Source organism: Vitis vinifera, chromosome 6 (genome assembly GCF_030704535.1).
Source record: "Vitis vinifera cultivar Pinot Noir 40024 chromosome 6, ASM3070453v1".
NCBI classification, from domain to species: domain Eukaryota; kingdom Viridiplantae; phylum Streptophyta; class Magnoliopsida; order Vitales; family Vitaceae; genus Vitis; species Vitis vinifera.
In genome coordinates, this window is record NC_081810.1 from 18975046 (window position 1) to 18989751 (window position 14706).

A 14706-nucleotide genomic window follows, 5' to 3' on the forward strand; every position below is an offset into this window, starting at 1 on the left:
TTACTGAAGTGGGTATAATGATGAACGCAGACTTGGTTTTGCTAGGGCATGCAGAGGTTTTGCAAGAGAGAGAGATCATTTCTCGACTCTGAGAAATCAATCTCCTTTTGGCCCGGTGGTGGACTCCAAGTAAAGCCTTGAAGGAGCCTTGCTAACATCCCTGCACACCCACGCCTTCCAGTACTGAAGGAAATGAAGCGAAGGGTTGGCTCGTTCAACTCCACTGCTTGAACTGTACTAGCATTCTGATGCCGCTCTGGATTGAAATTTAGCGGTTCTTCCCAGATTCTAGGGTTCCGGCCCAGCCCCAGACGGCTCAGAAGGACATGACTGCCTTTGGGGATAAAGTACCTAGCAACACTAGTCGGATTCCTGAACTCGTCTATCCTTTCCAACCACTCCATCAATTTCTTCACTGCTTTGCTCAAAATCCCTGGTTGCTTGATCATTGCCTACCCAATTGCATTTGATGGACTATCGACGCCTGCAAGCATCAACTCCTGCAAATTATGGAAGGATCATAATCTGATGATTGATCAAGTTATTTGCTGGCTAGGAAATGATCATCATGCAATGTAGATCAAAAGGTAAGCACAACGCTACTACAAAAATAATTTATGGTGTCATTTTTTAAATAATGACACCATAGGGTTTATAATTAATAAAGGTGATACATCGTATAAAATTTTTTCAATTGAGGTAGTTAGATTATGTTAGTTTTATATTTATAGTGTCATTTTTTGGGAAGTAACATCATATAAAATAAATTTTTTTAAGTATTATAACTTAATGAGCCCACTTGAGCCCACTTTTATAATTAATAATGGGGGATAATGTATAAAAAGCCCATTGTTTCCACATGCCACCCACAATCCAAAAAATCTCAGCATACAAACCTTATATATAAAACCATAATCTTCTTCTACCTTTTCTCTTACCTATAGTCAACACACTTACAACCAACATTTTCTACTTTGTGGACTCCTGGGTAATCCAAATTCTCTTAGATCTATCATATTTTTTTTTTCCTTTTATTAATATAATTATATTGATTGTTTCAGCATCTTTGTATTATGGTTTTTGTAAACTGCGTTTTCTTGAGTTGTAGGGAAGAAAAACTTAGGTTTAAACTTCTAGCATAGACGAAGAAACTTGTAGATTAATTGATTTTTTAATATGAACCAAACACATGACTGACTTCTTAAAAACAAGAAAAAATGAATGATTTTTAATATGTATTTATGTGAGAATGACAGGTACAAAATTTTGTTGAGATATACTGCCACATAATCTTCATCCCTTCCCTAAAACAAGAGAGAGAGAAAAAAAAAAAGGAATGATTTTTTTTGTGTGTATCTAAGTGGGAATGAGATATATAGAATTTCGTTGAGATGCCACATGATCTTTATCCTCCATTAAACCCAACATATTAAATCCACTAACTCTCCCCAAAAACGAGTAAAAAAAAAGGGAAAAAAGTATGAGTTAAAAAACAAAAACGGAAAATATGATTTTTTTTTTTTTTTAATGTGTTTCTAAGGAAAATGAGAGACAAATTTTTGTTAAGATGCATTGCCACGTGTTCTTCATCCTCTCCATTAAGCCTAACATATTAAACCTAATAGCTCTCTCTTTTAACTTTCCAGTGAAGTGCCTACAGTATCCAACTCAAAATAAGACAACTTAAGCCCCATTAGCCAACAACCCATATTTTGTGTACATCTTGATGAGATTATTTTGTGAGAAAATGTCATGAAACAATCCCAATTTGATAATCTAGGCATGTATTTGAGTTAAAAATAAATTTCTATTCTATAGATCAAATAATAAAATCATGTTTGAAAATTATTTTTAAAAACTTATTTAGAGCAAAAATAGTTTTCTAACATAAAAATAATTTTTTAACTGAGAAAATATATTTGAAATTATTTGATAGAAAATTGGGCATGTATTTGACTTAAAAACAAATTTCTATTCTATAGCTCAAATAATAAAATCATGTTTGAAAATTATTCTTAAAAGCTTATTTAGAGCAAAAATGGTTTTCTAACATTAAAATAATTTTTTAATTTAGAAAATATATTTGGAAACATTTGATAGAAAACTGGGCATGTATTTGACTTAAAAATAAATTATTATTCTATAGATCAAAGGATAAAATCATGTTTGAAAAATATTCTTAAAAACTTATTTAGAGTAAAAACAGTTTTCTAACATAAAAATAAATTTTTAACTTAGAAAATATATTTGAAAACATTTGATAGAAAACTTTTTTTTTTTTAATGTCAATAAGTTGTCTTTTGTTAATTTAATTGTAATCAATTTGCTTATACGCATTTAAAAGTATATATTATCATATTTAGTAATATTTTGATTGTTAGGCAAATTATCATTTTTGAGAGGAATTTTTGTAGCTCTCATAATTATAATTGTATTTTAATAACCATTTCCAATAAAAAAAAAGAAAAAAAAAGTTAGACAATTATCAAAATCTGATTTTTAGGATTTAAAAAAAATCTACAAGCCAAAACTATCTATAATTTTGATCATGTGAGAACACTTCTTTTTTAATACTTTGAATTATTTTGTTTTTTTTTTCTTAGTATCTGAAAGTATAAAAGAATTTCTCTTATTATATTATTATATTATATATGTGCATGTGTGTTCTCATGGTTGTTTATGTCATGTGTTATTAAAGAATAAAGTGAAATTTCCTTTGAGTGGAAGGTTTTAGTCCACGCTAGTGAGTGGACACAGTATGAATAGTTTGGGTGGGTTGTATCTATGGTAAAAAAAATAATAAAAGACACCTTTTGCAAGTCTCCAAGTTGGTTGAGATACATGGTATCATGTTGACTAAACCTTGACTTTTGCAAGTCTCCTAGTTTCCAACTTTTTTTTTCTTTTTTTTTTAATATTAAGGTGTGGGGCCATGAACTCCTTTCTTTCCTTTTTAAATAACAAAAAGGAAGACAATTTTATTGTGAGAAGGCTATTGCTATCAATTGTGTTCACGTCGAGATTTTTTTAATTTATGGAGGCCATATATATATTTATGTCTAATTTAGGATGGTAATTTGGGTTTGTTTAATCTATTCCATTTAATCATACTATACAATCATTTTTTTATTTGGATTATTTTTGTATTAAATTTCTTCAACCCAAATTTTGTTGAAAAGTTACAATGTATTATTAAAAATATGACTTGGTAGTTGATTATGGATATGTGTCATTTTTAGTAAAAAAAAAAATCTATAACATTTTATATTGATAATATATTATTCTTGTAACAGGTTCGAATAGTAAGCAAGTCATTATCAAAGAAGTTATTGAAAGTGTAAGGGTATGTTTATTTATTGCATGCTCTTATATAGTATCAATTGTAAGGAAGATAAAATTACCTTGTAAAGGTAATTAAATCTTTCTATATTTTAAAAACTTTTTTCCTATATACTATGCTTTTGAAGCTTGTTTAATTAAACATATTAGTTATTTGACAAACTTTTCACAAATGTTTTGCATGTATACTTATGTGTTCTATTTTGTTCCATAGTTTTATTGCATAATACTAATGTATATTTTTTCACAAACTTTTTACAACTATTTTGTGTACTAATGCATATTAAGTTTTGTTCTTGCCTATATAAGCTACATTTAGTTATTTAAATATATCCAATATTATGTTGAAGAAAGATGTACTTACTTAACTTTTTTTATTCTAAATATTAACAAGTTTTTCAGTTCTCTTGTCTCGAGATTGAATGTCAAAAGATAGAAGGTCAGTTGAGTATGATGAAAGAGTTGAAAACTTTATCAATTTTGCATTAGCACATTCAATCAACCATTCCCCTATAAAATGCCCATGCTTACGTTGTGCAAATCTGTTATGTCAAACTCTTCAAGTCATTACAGAGCATTTGTTCTTTAATGGAATAGATCTCAGTTATCGAGTATGGTATTGGCATGGAGAAAATGGACCCAGTGGAGGATTTTCAAATGTCTCACAACAACATTATGACAAATGCAAGTATAATGATGTTGTTGACACAATAGATATGGTTAATGCTGCACAAGTTAATTGTATGAATGATCCCTAAGTGTTTGGAAGGTTACTTGAAGACGCAGAAAAACCTTTATATCTTGGATGCATGAAATACACAAAGTTGTCAGCATTGGTAAAACTTTACGACTTAAAAGCACATTATGGTTGGTCTAACAAAGGATTCTCAAAATTGCTTCAGTTGCTTGGAGATATGTTGCCATTGAATAATGAGATGTCATTGTCCATGTATGAAGCTAAAAAGACTTTCAGTGCACTTGGGGATGAATATAAAAAAATTCATGCATGTTCTAATGATTGTATTTGGTATAGAAACCAGTATAAGGATGCTATTGCATGCCTAACTTGTGGAAAGTCAAGGTGGAAGATAAACAATGAGGGGAAAAAGATTAAGAAGGGGCTTCCTTCAAAGGTTTTGTGGTATTTCCCACCAATCCCTAGATTCAAAAGGATGTTCCAATCCTCAAAAACCGCTAAACATCTTATGTGGCATGCCAAGGATAAAGAATATGATGGTAAACTATGCCACCCATCAGACTCCTCAGCGTGGAAACTAGTTGACCATATGTGGCTTGATTTTGCTTCTAAACCGAGAACCTTAGACTAGCACTCTCAACAGATGGTACAAATCTTCATAAGTCTATAAGCAATAGACATAGTTGTTGGACTGTTATACTGATCATATACAACCTTCCTCCTTGGTTGTGCATGAAAAAGAAGTTTATGATGCTATCATTAGTGATCTCAGGACCACGACAACCTAGTAAAAATATAGATGTTTACTTGAGTCCATTGGTAGATGACCTTAAAACTTTGTGGGAAAAAAACGTTAAGACTTATGATGCACACTTGCTTGAGGTTTTTACTTTAAAGGTCATCATTTTATGGACAATCAATTATTTCCCTACATATGGAAACTTGGCCAATTGCACCGTGAAAGGATATTATGCATGTCCAATATGTGGAGAAGGAACATATTCCCAAAGATTAAAGTATGGTAGGAAGAACTTGTATATGGGTCACCGATGATTTCTTCCACGTAACCATCCCTATTGGAGACAAAAAAAGGCATTCAATGGTGAACAAGATTTTAGAATTCCTCCTAAAATTTTGAGTGGAGAAGAAATACTTGAAAAAGTTGATCTCATTCCTATTTCTTGGGGAAAAATGAAGATAAAATCTCTTGAACTGATGTGAACACAAATTGTTGGAAAAAAAAGTCCATATTTTTTGAGTTAGAATATTGGAAATATCTTCATATCCTTCACAACTTGGCAGTTATGCACATTGAAAAGAATGTTTGTGAGAGTATTATTGGTACTTTGTTTAACATCCCAGGAAAAAAAAAAGATGGACTTAATGCTCAACTTGACCTAGTTGAAATGGGTTTAAGGTCTGAACTTTTCCCAAGAGTTGACTTGAAGTGGACCTATCTTCGTCCTGCATGTTATTCACTATCCAAACATATATGACAAAAAATTATTTTGTCAAACATTGTCTAATTTGAAGGTCCCTGAGGGGTATTGCTCAAATTTTAGAAATCTTGTCTTCTTAGAGGAATTGAAGTTATTTGGTTTAAGATCCCATGACTACCATGCACTTATGCAACAACTATTGCTAGTGGCATTACGTTTTGTTTTGCTAAAGCATGTGAAATATACTATATCAAGATTGTGTATCTTCTTCAATCAATTATGTACAAAAATGGTTGATGTGCCAAAATTGGATGAAGTACACAATGAGTTAGTGGTCACGTTGTGCTTACTTGAAAAGTATTTTTCACCTTCATTTTTTGATATTATGCTTCATCTAGTAGTGCATTTGATAAGGGAGGTGTGACTATGTGGTTCAGTTTACTTTAGGTGGATCTACCCATTTGGGAGGTATATGAAAGTTCTTAAAGAATTGTTCGCAATCATAATTGGCCTGAAGGATGCATTACTAAGTGCTATTTAGCAGAAAAAGCTATCGTATTTTGTACTGAATATTTATTAGGGACTCATGCAATTGGAATTCCAAAAGCAACAATTATGACAACAAATTTGGTAGACCTATAATTGGTGGTCGTTCTACCATCATTGATCGTAAATCGTGGTTACAAGCACATCATTATCTATTAGAGAATACAACTATCGTCCAACCATACACTGAGTAAGAAAAACATACCTTTATCTTTTTATAATTTCATAACATAATGATGAAATCCTAAGTTTGCATTCCTTGTCTTTAACGTCATAGGGAACACATGAATTGGTTGAGGTCTCAATACCCTCGAAAATCTAATAGACAAATTTGGTTGCAAGAAGAACATATGAGTTGTTTTACATATTGGCTTAAAGAAAAGGTAATCTCTTAGTTTTTAGAAAATTTTTCAATATGTTGAAAACATCACAAGTTTCCAATATGTTTTGATTATACATATGTTGAAGAGGCTATCCATAATGGGCAAGATATTCCCGACACACTTAGGTGGTTAGCACATGGCCCTACTCTCCAAGTAGTCAAATATCCTGGATATATCGTTAATAAGTGTCGTTACCATATTAAGAAACGCGATATGACATGCATCACCCAAAATAGTGGTGTTAGCATTTTAGCAAGGACTATGCAAATTGCCAGTTCTAAGGATAAGAACCTAGTTTGTGGTGAACTTTGCTTTTATGGGGTCATTAATGAGATATGAAATCTTGATTACAACATGTTCACAATTCTAATTTTCAAGTGTGATTAGGTTGACAACAAGAATAGTATAAAAGTTGATGAACTCAGGTTCACATTAGTTGACTTCTCCAAAATAGGTCACAAATTGGATCCATTTATTTTAGCATCACAAGCCAAGCAAATCTTCTATGTTGAAGATCAACTTGATCCTAAATGGTCAATAGTTCTCTCAATTCCTCCAAAAGATTTCAAGAACATAGAAGGACTAGATGACTTCACCGATAATTGCATGGAACATCACCCCTTTATAAGTTCAATGCCAGAATTTGAATCATTTGATGCTATGGATGAATCATAGGCAATACACATGAGAGAAAACTGTGAGGGCATATGGATTGAAAATAATTAAATAACATATTGTACCCTTGAATGAGATATAATAAGGCATTTCACTTATTAGTTTTCATGAGTTGCACATTAACTTAGCTTCTATATATTGCTCATGATATATCTATATATATTAATCATCCTAAATTTCTTTCATGCATCATAAACATATGTTATTCAAAGGTACCACTTCAATCTTCATTCAACTATCTTTTTGTTGTCCATAGAACTAGATTTATATTATTTTTTATTATCATGTTTTGATTTTATGCTCACATAACTTGAAACTCTCTTTCGTAAATTTCTTTTTCATTAAAACTATAAATCATAATTGAAACTATGCACTAATTTATTTTATTATTATCCTCACAAATAAATTCTTCATTATTGATAAGAAATCAAAAAACAAGACAAACTTTGAAAGAAAATTTCAAAAAATATATTTGTGAATGACCAATTTAATTATAGAAAATATATGCAAGGCTATACTAATCTTGCTTTTGAGTCATTTTACAGGTTTGTTGGTGAAGTACTAGTTTGCACATTGACTTGATATCTTCCACACAAATATGGATCTAGAAGAAGGGGAAATGCCAAAAATAAAGCATAGAGGTAGTGCATTGAAACCAAAGATTGCAAAAAATCGAAGTAAAGGGATAAAACTCAAGATTGAATACAATAGCCTTGGTAGTCACATTGAGGAAAATTCAGTTAAACTAAGTAGTTATCTTAGTACAATAACAAAAACCCATGTGCCAATAATTATTGAGAGTTGGAGGAAAGTCCCTAAAGAGACTAAGGAGAAGTTGTGGGATTTGATCACGGTAAGCCTATCTATAGCTTTAATATATAATTATTGTATACATTCATTAACATGAGCTAACATGGGTTGCTATTTTGTAGACAAGCTTTAATGTGAATAAAAAATCCAAGAGGAATTGTTTCATACTAATGGGCATCAGGTTTCGAACCTTTAAGTACAAGTTGACAAAGAAATATATATTGTCTTTCAAGAATGACCAAAAAAGCTGAAAAAGTCACCTCCTATTTGCCCATTCATACAAGAGGATCATTGGAGACAGTTTGTTAAAGATAGACTTTTTGAACATTTTAACGTTAAGCATTATTTTTATTACATCTTCAATTTTCACATTTACGTAGTTTCATTATGTACTAATTTTGTGTCTATATTTTGTAGGAATATCGCAAAGTTCAGAAATCAAGAAGAGATAAACACATTTACAATCATTATCTTGGAAGAAAATGATATGCACGTTTTGAGCAAGATATAGTAAGTTATCAATATCCATAAAAAAAAATGGAGTATATATTTTGTTTATAGGAAAATGATTCTAGTTTTTAAATATCATTTATTAACTTGATCATGTTGAACTAATGAGTTTTATTGTTAAAATTTTTATAGCTACAAGCAGAAGGGGCTATTGGTAGGGTTGATAGAAGTGTTTATGAAAGAAAACACGTGAGAAGAAAGGAAAGTTTAATAAGATTACAAAGCCAATGATTAACTAAGTTAGCATATTTATGCCTTTTAGAGCCTATAGTGTTAGTATGTCTATGTGATTATGGTTTGGGATGATATCGTTAGGTGTTAATAGGGAAGAGGCTTAATGCTATCATTTTTATGAGTAGTCATGTTATATTAGTGCAAATATAGTAGCCTAATTTGAAAATTAATTTTGAAACAATATACATTAATTTATCTATTATCATTTTTATTAAAACAATTCATTTTCTAGCTACCTTGAATTGGTCCTCTTGAATTGGTTGTCTTTGATTGATATGTTAATCATCATCTTCATCAAATTATTACTAATATATGTTTTGTTGTAGGATGAATTACTAGAAAAGGCAAGGAGACTAGACTACCTCCACCTGGTCCAAATGACATATTATGTTAGGCATTGGGTAAGCTTGATCATCTAGGACGTGTGGTAGGTCAAGACCGCTTGGTTAGGCCGAACTCATACTTTCATCAACCATTTGATGACATGAAAAAAAAAATCAAAGAAGAAATATGGGAAATGGTGTGAAAGGGGATGCAAGATGCTGTAACAAGACAAACTATGTCTCCTCCCACACCCCATTCTGATATAGGTAGTAATAACATGAGACAACAACTTGTTTTACAACTAGTTGTAGCAAAAAAACCAATGTTTAAAATGATGGAAGAGCCCCAACCACCATAACCACCACTGAAACGTAAGGTATACATTTACTTACTAATAATACAAGATTAATATAAGTGATATATAGCCTATGTAAATGATATTATTTGTTGTATTAAAGGTGATTAAATATAAATTAGCAGTGGAATGAAAATGAAATGTTGTTGCAACCGGTACATTAATAGAAGAAAATTGATCAAATGGGTTGGTCGTAATAAATGTTGCACACAAGCTAGATGCTAGACTCCCATTTCCAAATCCATATGAGATTATCAATGTTGGGGATGCTATTGGCCTTAAGCTTGACTGGCCAACAAGCCTTGTCATACTTGAAACTAAACATCCTCGGGTATGTCATTTTATACTTGTAGTAAATTTGATTGTAACTTGGTATTTTATTGTTAGGAGTATATATTACTAACATTCCTTCATTTTTCATAGGTGTTGGATAAAGGAAAGAAGTAGATAGTGAATGCACCAATTATTCGAAAATCTAAGCCTCAAAATTATTCGGTCATTAAAAATTTCCAGAAATTTATGGATGGTTGTCTTAGTAATGAGAAGACATACCCAATACAGCTCCCCATTTCACTATTTGGTGTCGAATTCCGAACATATATATCTAGAGAGGATTGTGAATACATTATTTCATCTTCAGAAGTGTCATCAAAATGCATCTCCTTCCATTTATGGTGTGCACCTTTTATTTTCATTTGTTTTTATTTTTTTTAATATGAGTTGCCCATGTTGAACAAGATTGGATATGACTAATGATAATTTTCTTTTGGTGTTTTGATAATATAATAGGTACATGCATGATCAACTACATATTGCCAAAAAGGAATCACAATTTATATTTGTTAATCCTTTTACAATATCATGAGCAGGCTTTAGTAATCCTCAAACAGAGAAAAGAACACAATTGTTGTCAAAACACTTAATAGAGTGCCAAGATGTCGGATATGTTTTCATGCCCTACAACCTCGAGTAAGTGACGAATATTATACTTTAATTTGAGGTTTTATGATTGATTTATATTTCTAATTAGATGCTACTTTTGTTTTTAATGTTTTAGCTTTCATTGGGTCTTGGTAGTGATTGAGCCAAGGAAAATGATAGTCCACTATCTTGACCCTGTGCATCACAAACCATGTGAGGACTTAAAGGATATCGTAAACATGTAAGTTCTTCCTATTATTTTTCATAGTATTATTTAAAAAAAAATTACATTCACCTCAAACACATTTTTTATTGTTATTTCTATATATTAAAGAGATAATTTTTTATCCTACAATGATTGCTTCAAAGGTATTACTTATTTAATGAATTGTACATATTTTTAGGCTTTCAAATGTTATGCATTTTAATGTTATTTTCTTATTTGATTTCAGTTTGGTGATAAAAAAACATATTCTCAAGTAGAATTCAATGAAATTAGAGGAGAATTGACTACTTTTGTGCTACAACTAATCATGAATCATGTTGATGCATCATGATCACCATGCATGGTGAGTTCCTTAGCTACTACATGAATTTTTCCATAGATATTGTATAGTATTGCTTTTCTTTGAACAATGTTTTTATTTGAAAAAAAGAAAAAAAAAAGTTCTTAGATTTGTTCATTTATGATAACATCGATCCATATTTATTTTCTTCAATGAAATATATAAAACTCATTAAACTATGAAATGCAGGTATACACTCTTAGGAGGGTGGAATAGAGAATAAAAAGAACAAAGAAGGCAACAAGATTTTAGGTTTTTAAATACAGCTCGTATGTCATACGTTGTAGGACATAAACATTACTTTAATTGGTAGTGAGAATTTTAGATTTTTAGATGCTACTTTTATGTCATTTTATAGTTAGTCGATTTTATGCTTATGAAATGAAGGTATACATGAATCTTGGGATGCTTCACATTTCTAAATCATGTTTTGGTATGTATTCCCTCTTCTTTTTTAGTTTTGGTGGGTTTGATATGTTGGATGTACTATCTTTTTGTGAACATTTGATATACAAATATTATTAGATGATCAATGTATTACGAGTTATTCCATAAGCATTACCGAAAAATGAGTTAAATGTAATATGATTGTTATATTTATGGAAAAAATATACACAGGTTAATCCTATTTGTTAATTCATAAGCATTACAAAAATCTACAACTAAAAGCAATCATATCTTCCACGATAATTTACAATGATGTGACACCATAACTCAAAGGTGATGCATTTAATGTGACATCATAACTCAAAGATCATGCATTTAATGCGATATCCTATCATCACTAGAAATATATGATGTCACTTTCGAATGCGTCACCATTTATCTACTTTGGTGTCACTTACAAATACGTCACCAATTGGTACCCTCTATGGTGTCAGTGGAGAAGGTGACACTATGTTGTAGTGACACCCTATGTTTATGGTGACTCGTTATAAATGTCACCATATATTTTTTTTCTTGTAGTGCAAATTACTTATCTTACTATGCATTGGGCTTTGATATTAGCCAGAGACAGTAGTGGCTCCTAATTTTTATCCTTAACTGAAATGAAAACGTCAAGCAGGTCCCCAACCTCTTTTTCTCCATTCTTCCACTATTATACTATTTGGTCCATGATTGGATCATGGTACTTGTTAATGGTGTTCATAGCCTCCCTTATAGTCTTTTCATGGCCATCTAAATTTAGCACTCTCTGCCATGGGAAGTAATCAGATAAAGAGAATACATATAGATGAGCAAGTATAGTAAAGAAGGATTCAACATGTTGCTCCACTTCAACTCCAGGGCCTCCATCTTTCTTTCGTTGGCCAAAGTATCTTGTGTTGAGGATCATCTTTCAGATGACATTCCCGTTGTATTGACGGACTTTATTTCTGTCACACCCCAAATACTAGGCAACCCAGAACTTGACTCGTGGCCCTAGGTCAAAGGTTTGACCCTAAGAGTTACTCTTATCCATGTTGGCAATCAATCAAAACACCCTAGATTTTTTTTCTTTTCAATAAAGCGTTTAATCCTAAATAAATTTATTAAGCTAAGATTTACTATAACATATCATTTTATTTTTCCAAAACTAACCATCACATTATCTCATGTTCACAAGTATTAAAAAAATAAAATTCCACCAATCATTTTCCTACCCAAAAGCTCAAATATTTACAATAAACTCTAAGTCAAAAAGAATATTTCCAAAATTTTTTTACAAACTAATAAAATATAATTTAACTTAAAAAAGTCCATATAACTCAAATTAGTAGATGTCAAAAAGGTAATTAAAAAAAAACAACAACCATTATTATAGTTTTTTTGCTTTTTAGAACACTTCATGATCTTCTTATGGTCCCTTAGAAACTATATCTGCATCTAAAAATTTTAGAAAAAAAAGGGATGCACATTTCCACGTTACTCTTTAGACCTAAATGGGTTAGAAATTCTAGGTCAATAAAACACAACCATATGCCAAAATATAATATTACATTTACATTATACACACTAAAAGAAACCTCAACCATACAAATTTAAATCAATCAAAATTATCATTCTCCTGATTTAATCATATGTTTAGCATATCAATAATTTTAAATTTACAAAATAAATAAGTCACTTTAGTCTTGAATAATATATTCAAACATACACTTGATAAATAATACAAATCATTTTTCCAAATGCAACCATGATACAAATGCTTACACACAATCACGCAATGCAATATCGTTCTCGGGCTTTCACCGAAGGATATGCATTTATACCCAAATAGACTCCCCATTCGGATTCTTCCTGGGATAAAATTTTGAGTCTTTCACCCTAAGGATCTCACTCCCTTCTTAACTCACCATCTCTAGGGTCTTTCAATTTCTTATTTTTCTTTTCTTTTCATTTTTGCCATTTTTTGGGTCTTTTCATTCTCATTTCCATTTCACACAACCATTTCTTTAATTTTTCTTTTTCTTCACACAATCATGATGCATATGAAATGCAACTGAATCATATTTTAACATCCATAATTTTCCAAGACATAATTTTATTTACTCCCATTATGTTTCATAATTTCCAATAATCCACACAACGATTTTTCTTCACTTTAATTGTCACAAACATAAAAGAAAATTCACAATTAATTTGTATAGCATCAAAACATAGTTTTAAACATTGACCACATAAATTCTATTTATTCCCGACATGCTTAATAATTTCCAAATCCAATATAACCATTTTTTTTCAATTAAATAATCACACATATCCAAGAAAATTCTCGCTAATACAAATATCAATGAAAATGTAATTTATGTCATAATTTATTTGTCTCTAATAATTTCAAAAATTTTGACACCCATATGAAAAATTTCCACAATTAAGCCACCCCAACATTTGGGAAAATTTTTCTAATCATTCAAATATCAACAAAAACCCAATTTATATCATCATTTTTATTTATTTTTAAAAGCATTAATAATTTTAATAATCAATACAACACTTTTCCACAATTAAGCCACCACAACATTCTGGGAAAATTTTCCAATAATTCAAATATTAACAAAACACAATTATACCTTAATTTTTCTTATCTCCAACAACATCAATAATTCTTAGTACTCAATACAACTATTTTTATTTTTTCATATTTAATCTTCTCAAACATTACCAAAATTCCAAGAAAAATCTATAAATCACGAAATAAAAGTATTCACAATAATAATCACACTTCAAATACTACAAATAACATCTATTATATTTCAACAACACAATATATAAATTTTTTTGAAAGAAAATATTAAATCAAAGTTTTAGGGTTAAATCACCCTACCTTAAATTTGAAAAATTTAACCATTAAAACTAAAACGGGACACCGTAGGAGTATTCCTCGCATTGAATAGAATATCCTTCCAAAATTTCATGCGAAATGGACGTCATTTGGTAGGTCCATCAACATCCTAAAGCTAGCGACCCATTTTTCCCACTCTTTGCCGACGACTCCCCTACATCTCTCACTCGATTTCCTTTCTTCATTTTCTTTTCTTCTTCTTCTTTTAAACTCCCACGCCAATTTCACTTTATATATATATATGTATATATATATATATATATATATATATATATATATATATATATATATATATATATATATATATATATATATATATATATATATATATGTATGTATGTATTATTAAAACAAATCCTAAAATACCACGCACATCCATTTCTCAATAAATTAAAACCATTATTCTTAAATTCACCTTCCATAATTATGAATTATACCAAACTTATGATTTTCCATTTCACGAAAAATACCACTGTATTCGTAATTTAATTTACTACAAGTCTACTCTTCAAAAAGTATAATTTGATTATAATTACATGAAACATTGTTTTTTTACTCTAAAATTCATTCAAAACATGATAT

At 30.3% G+C, this 14706-nt stretch overlaps 1 long non-coding RNA gene and 1 pseudogene across 1 annotated transcript; one reads left to right on the forward strand and one right to left on the reverse strand.

Annotated features, from left to right (window-relative positions):
- Positions 1 to 12261, reverse strand: LOC100853343 (phenylalanine N-monooxygenase-like; annotated as a pseudogene).
- LOC132253956 (uncharacterized) lies at positions 10563 to 11051 on the forward strand. The gene is made up of 3 exons (XR_009465888.1): positions 10563 to 10602; positions 10686 to 10802; positions 10989 to 11051. It is a non-coding gene; the product is annotated as an uncharacterized LOC132253956 (long non-coding RNA).
- Positions 12262 to 14706: the final 2445 nt, after the last annotated feature.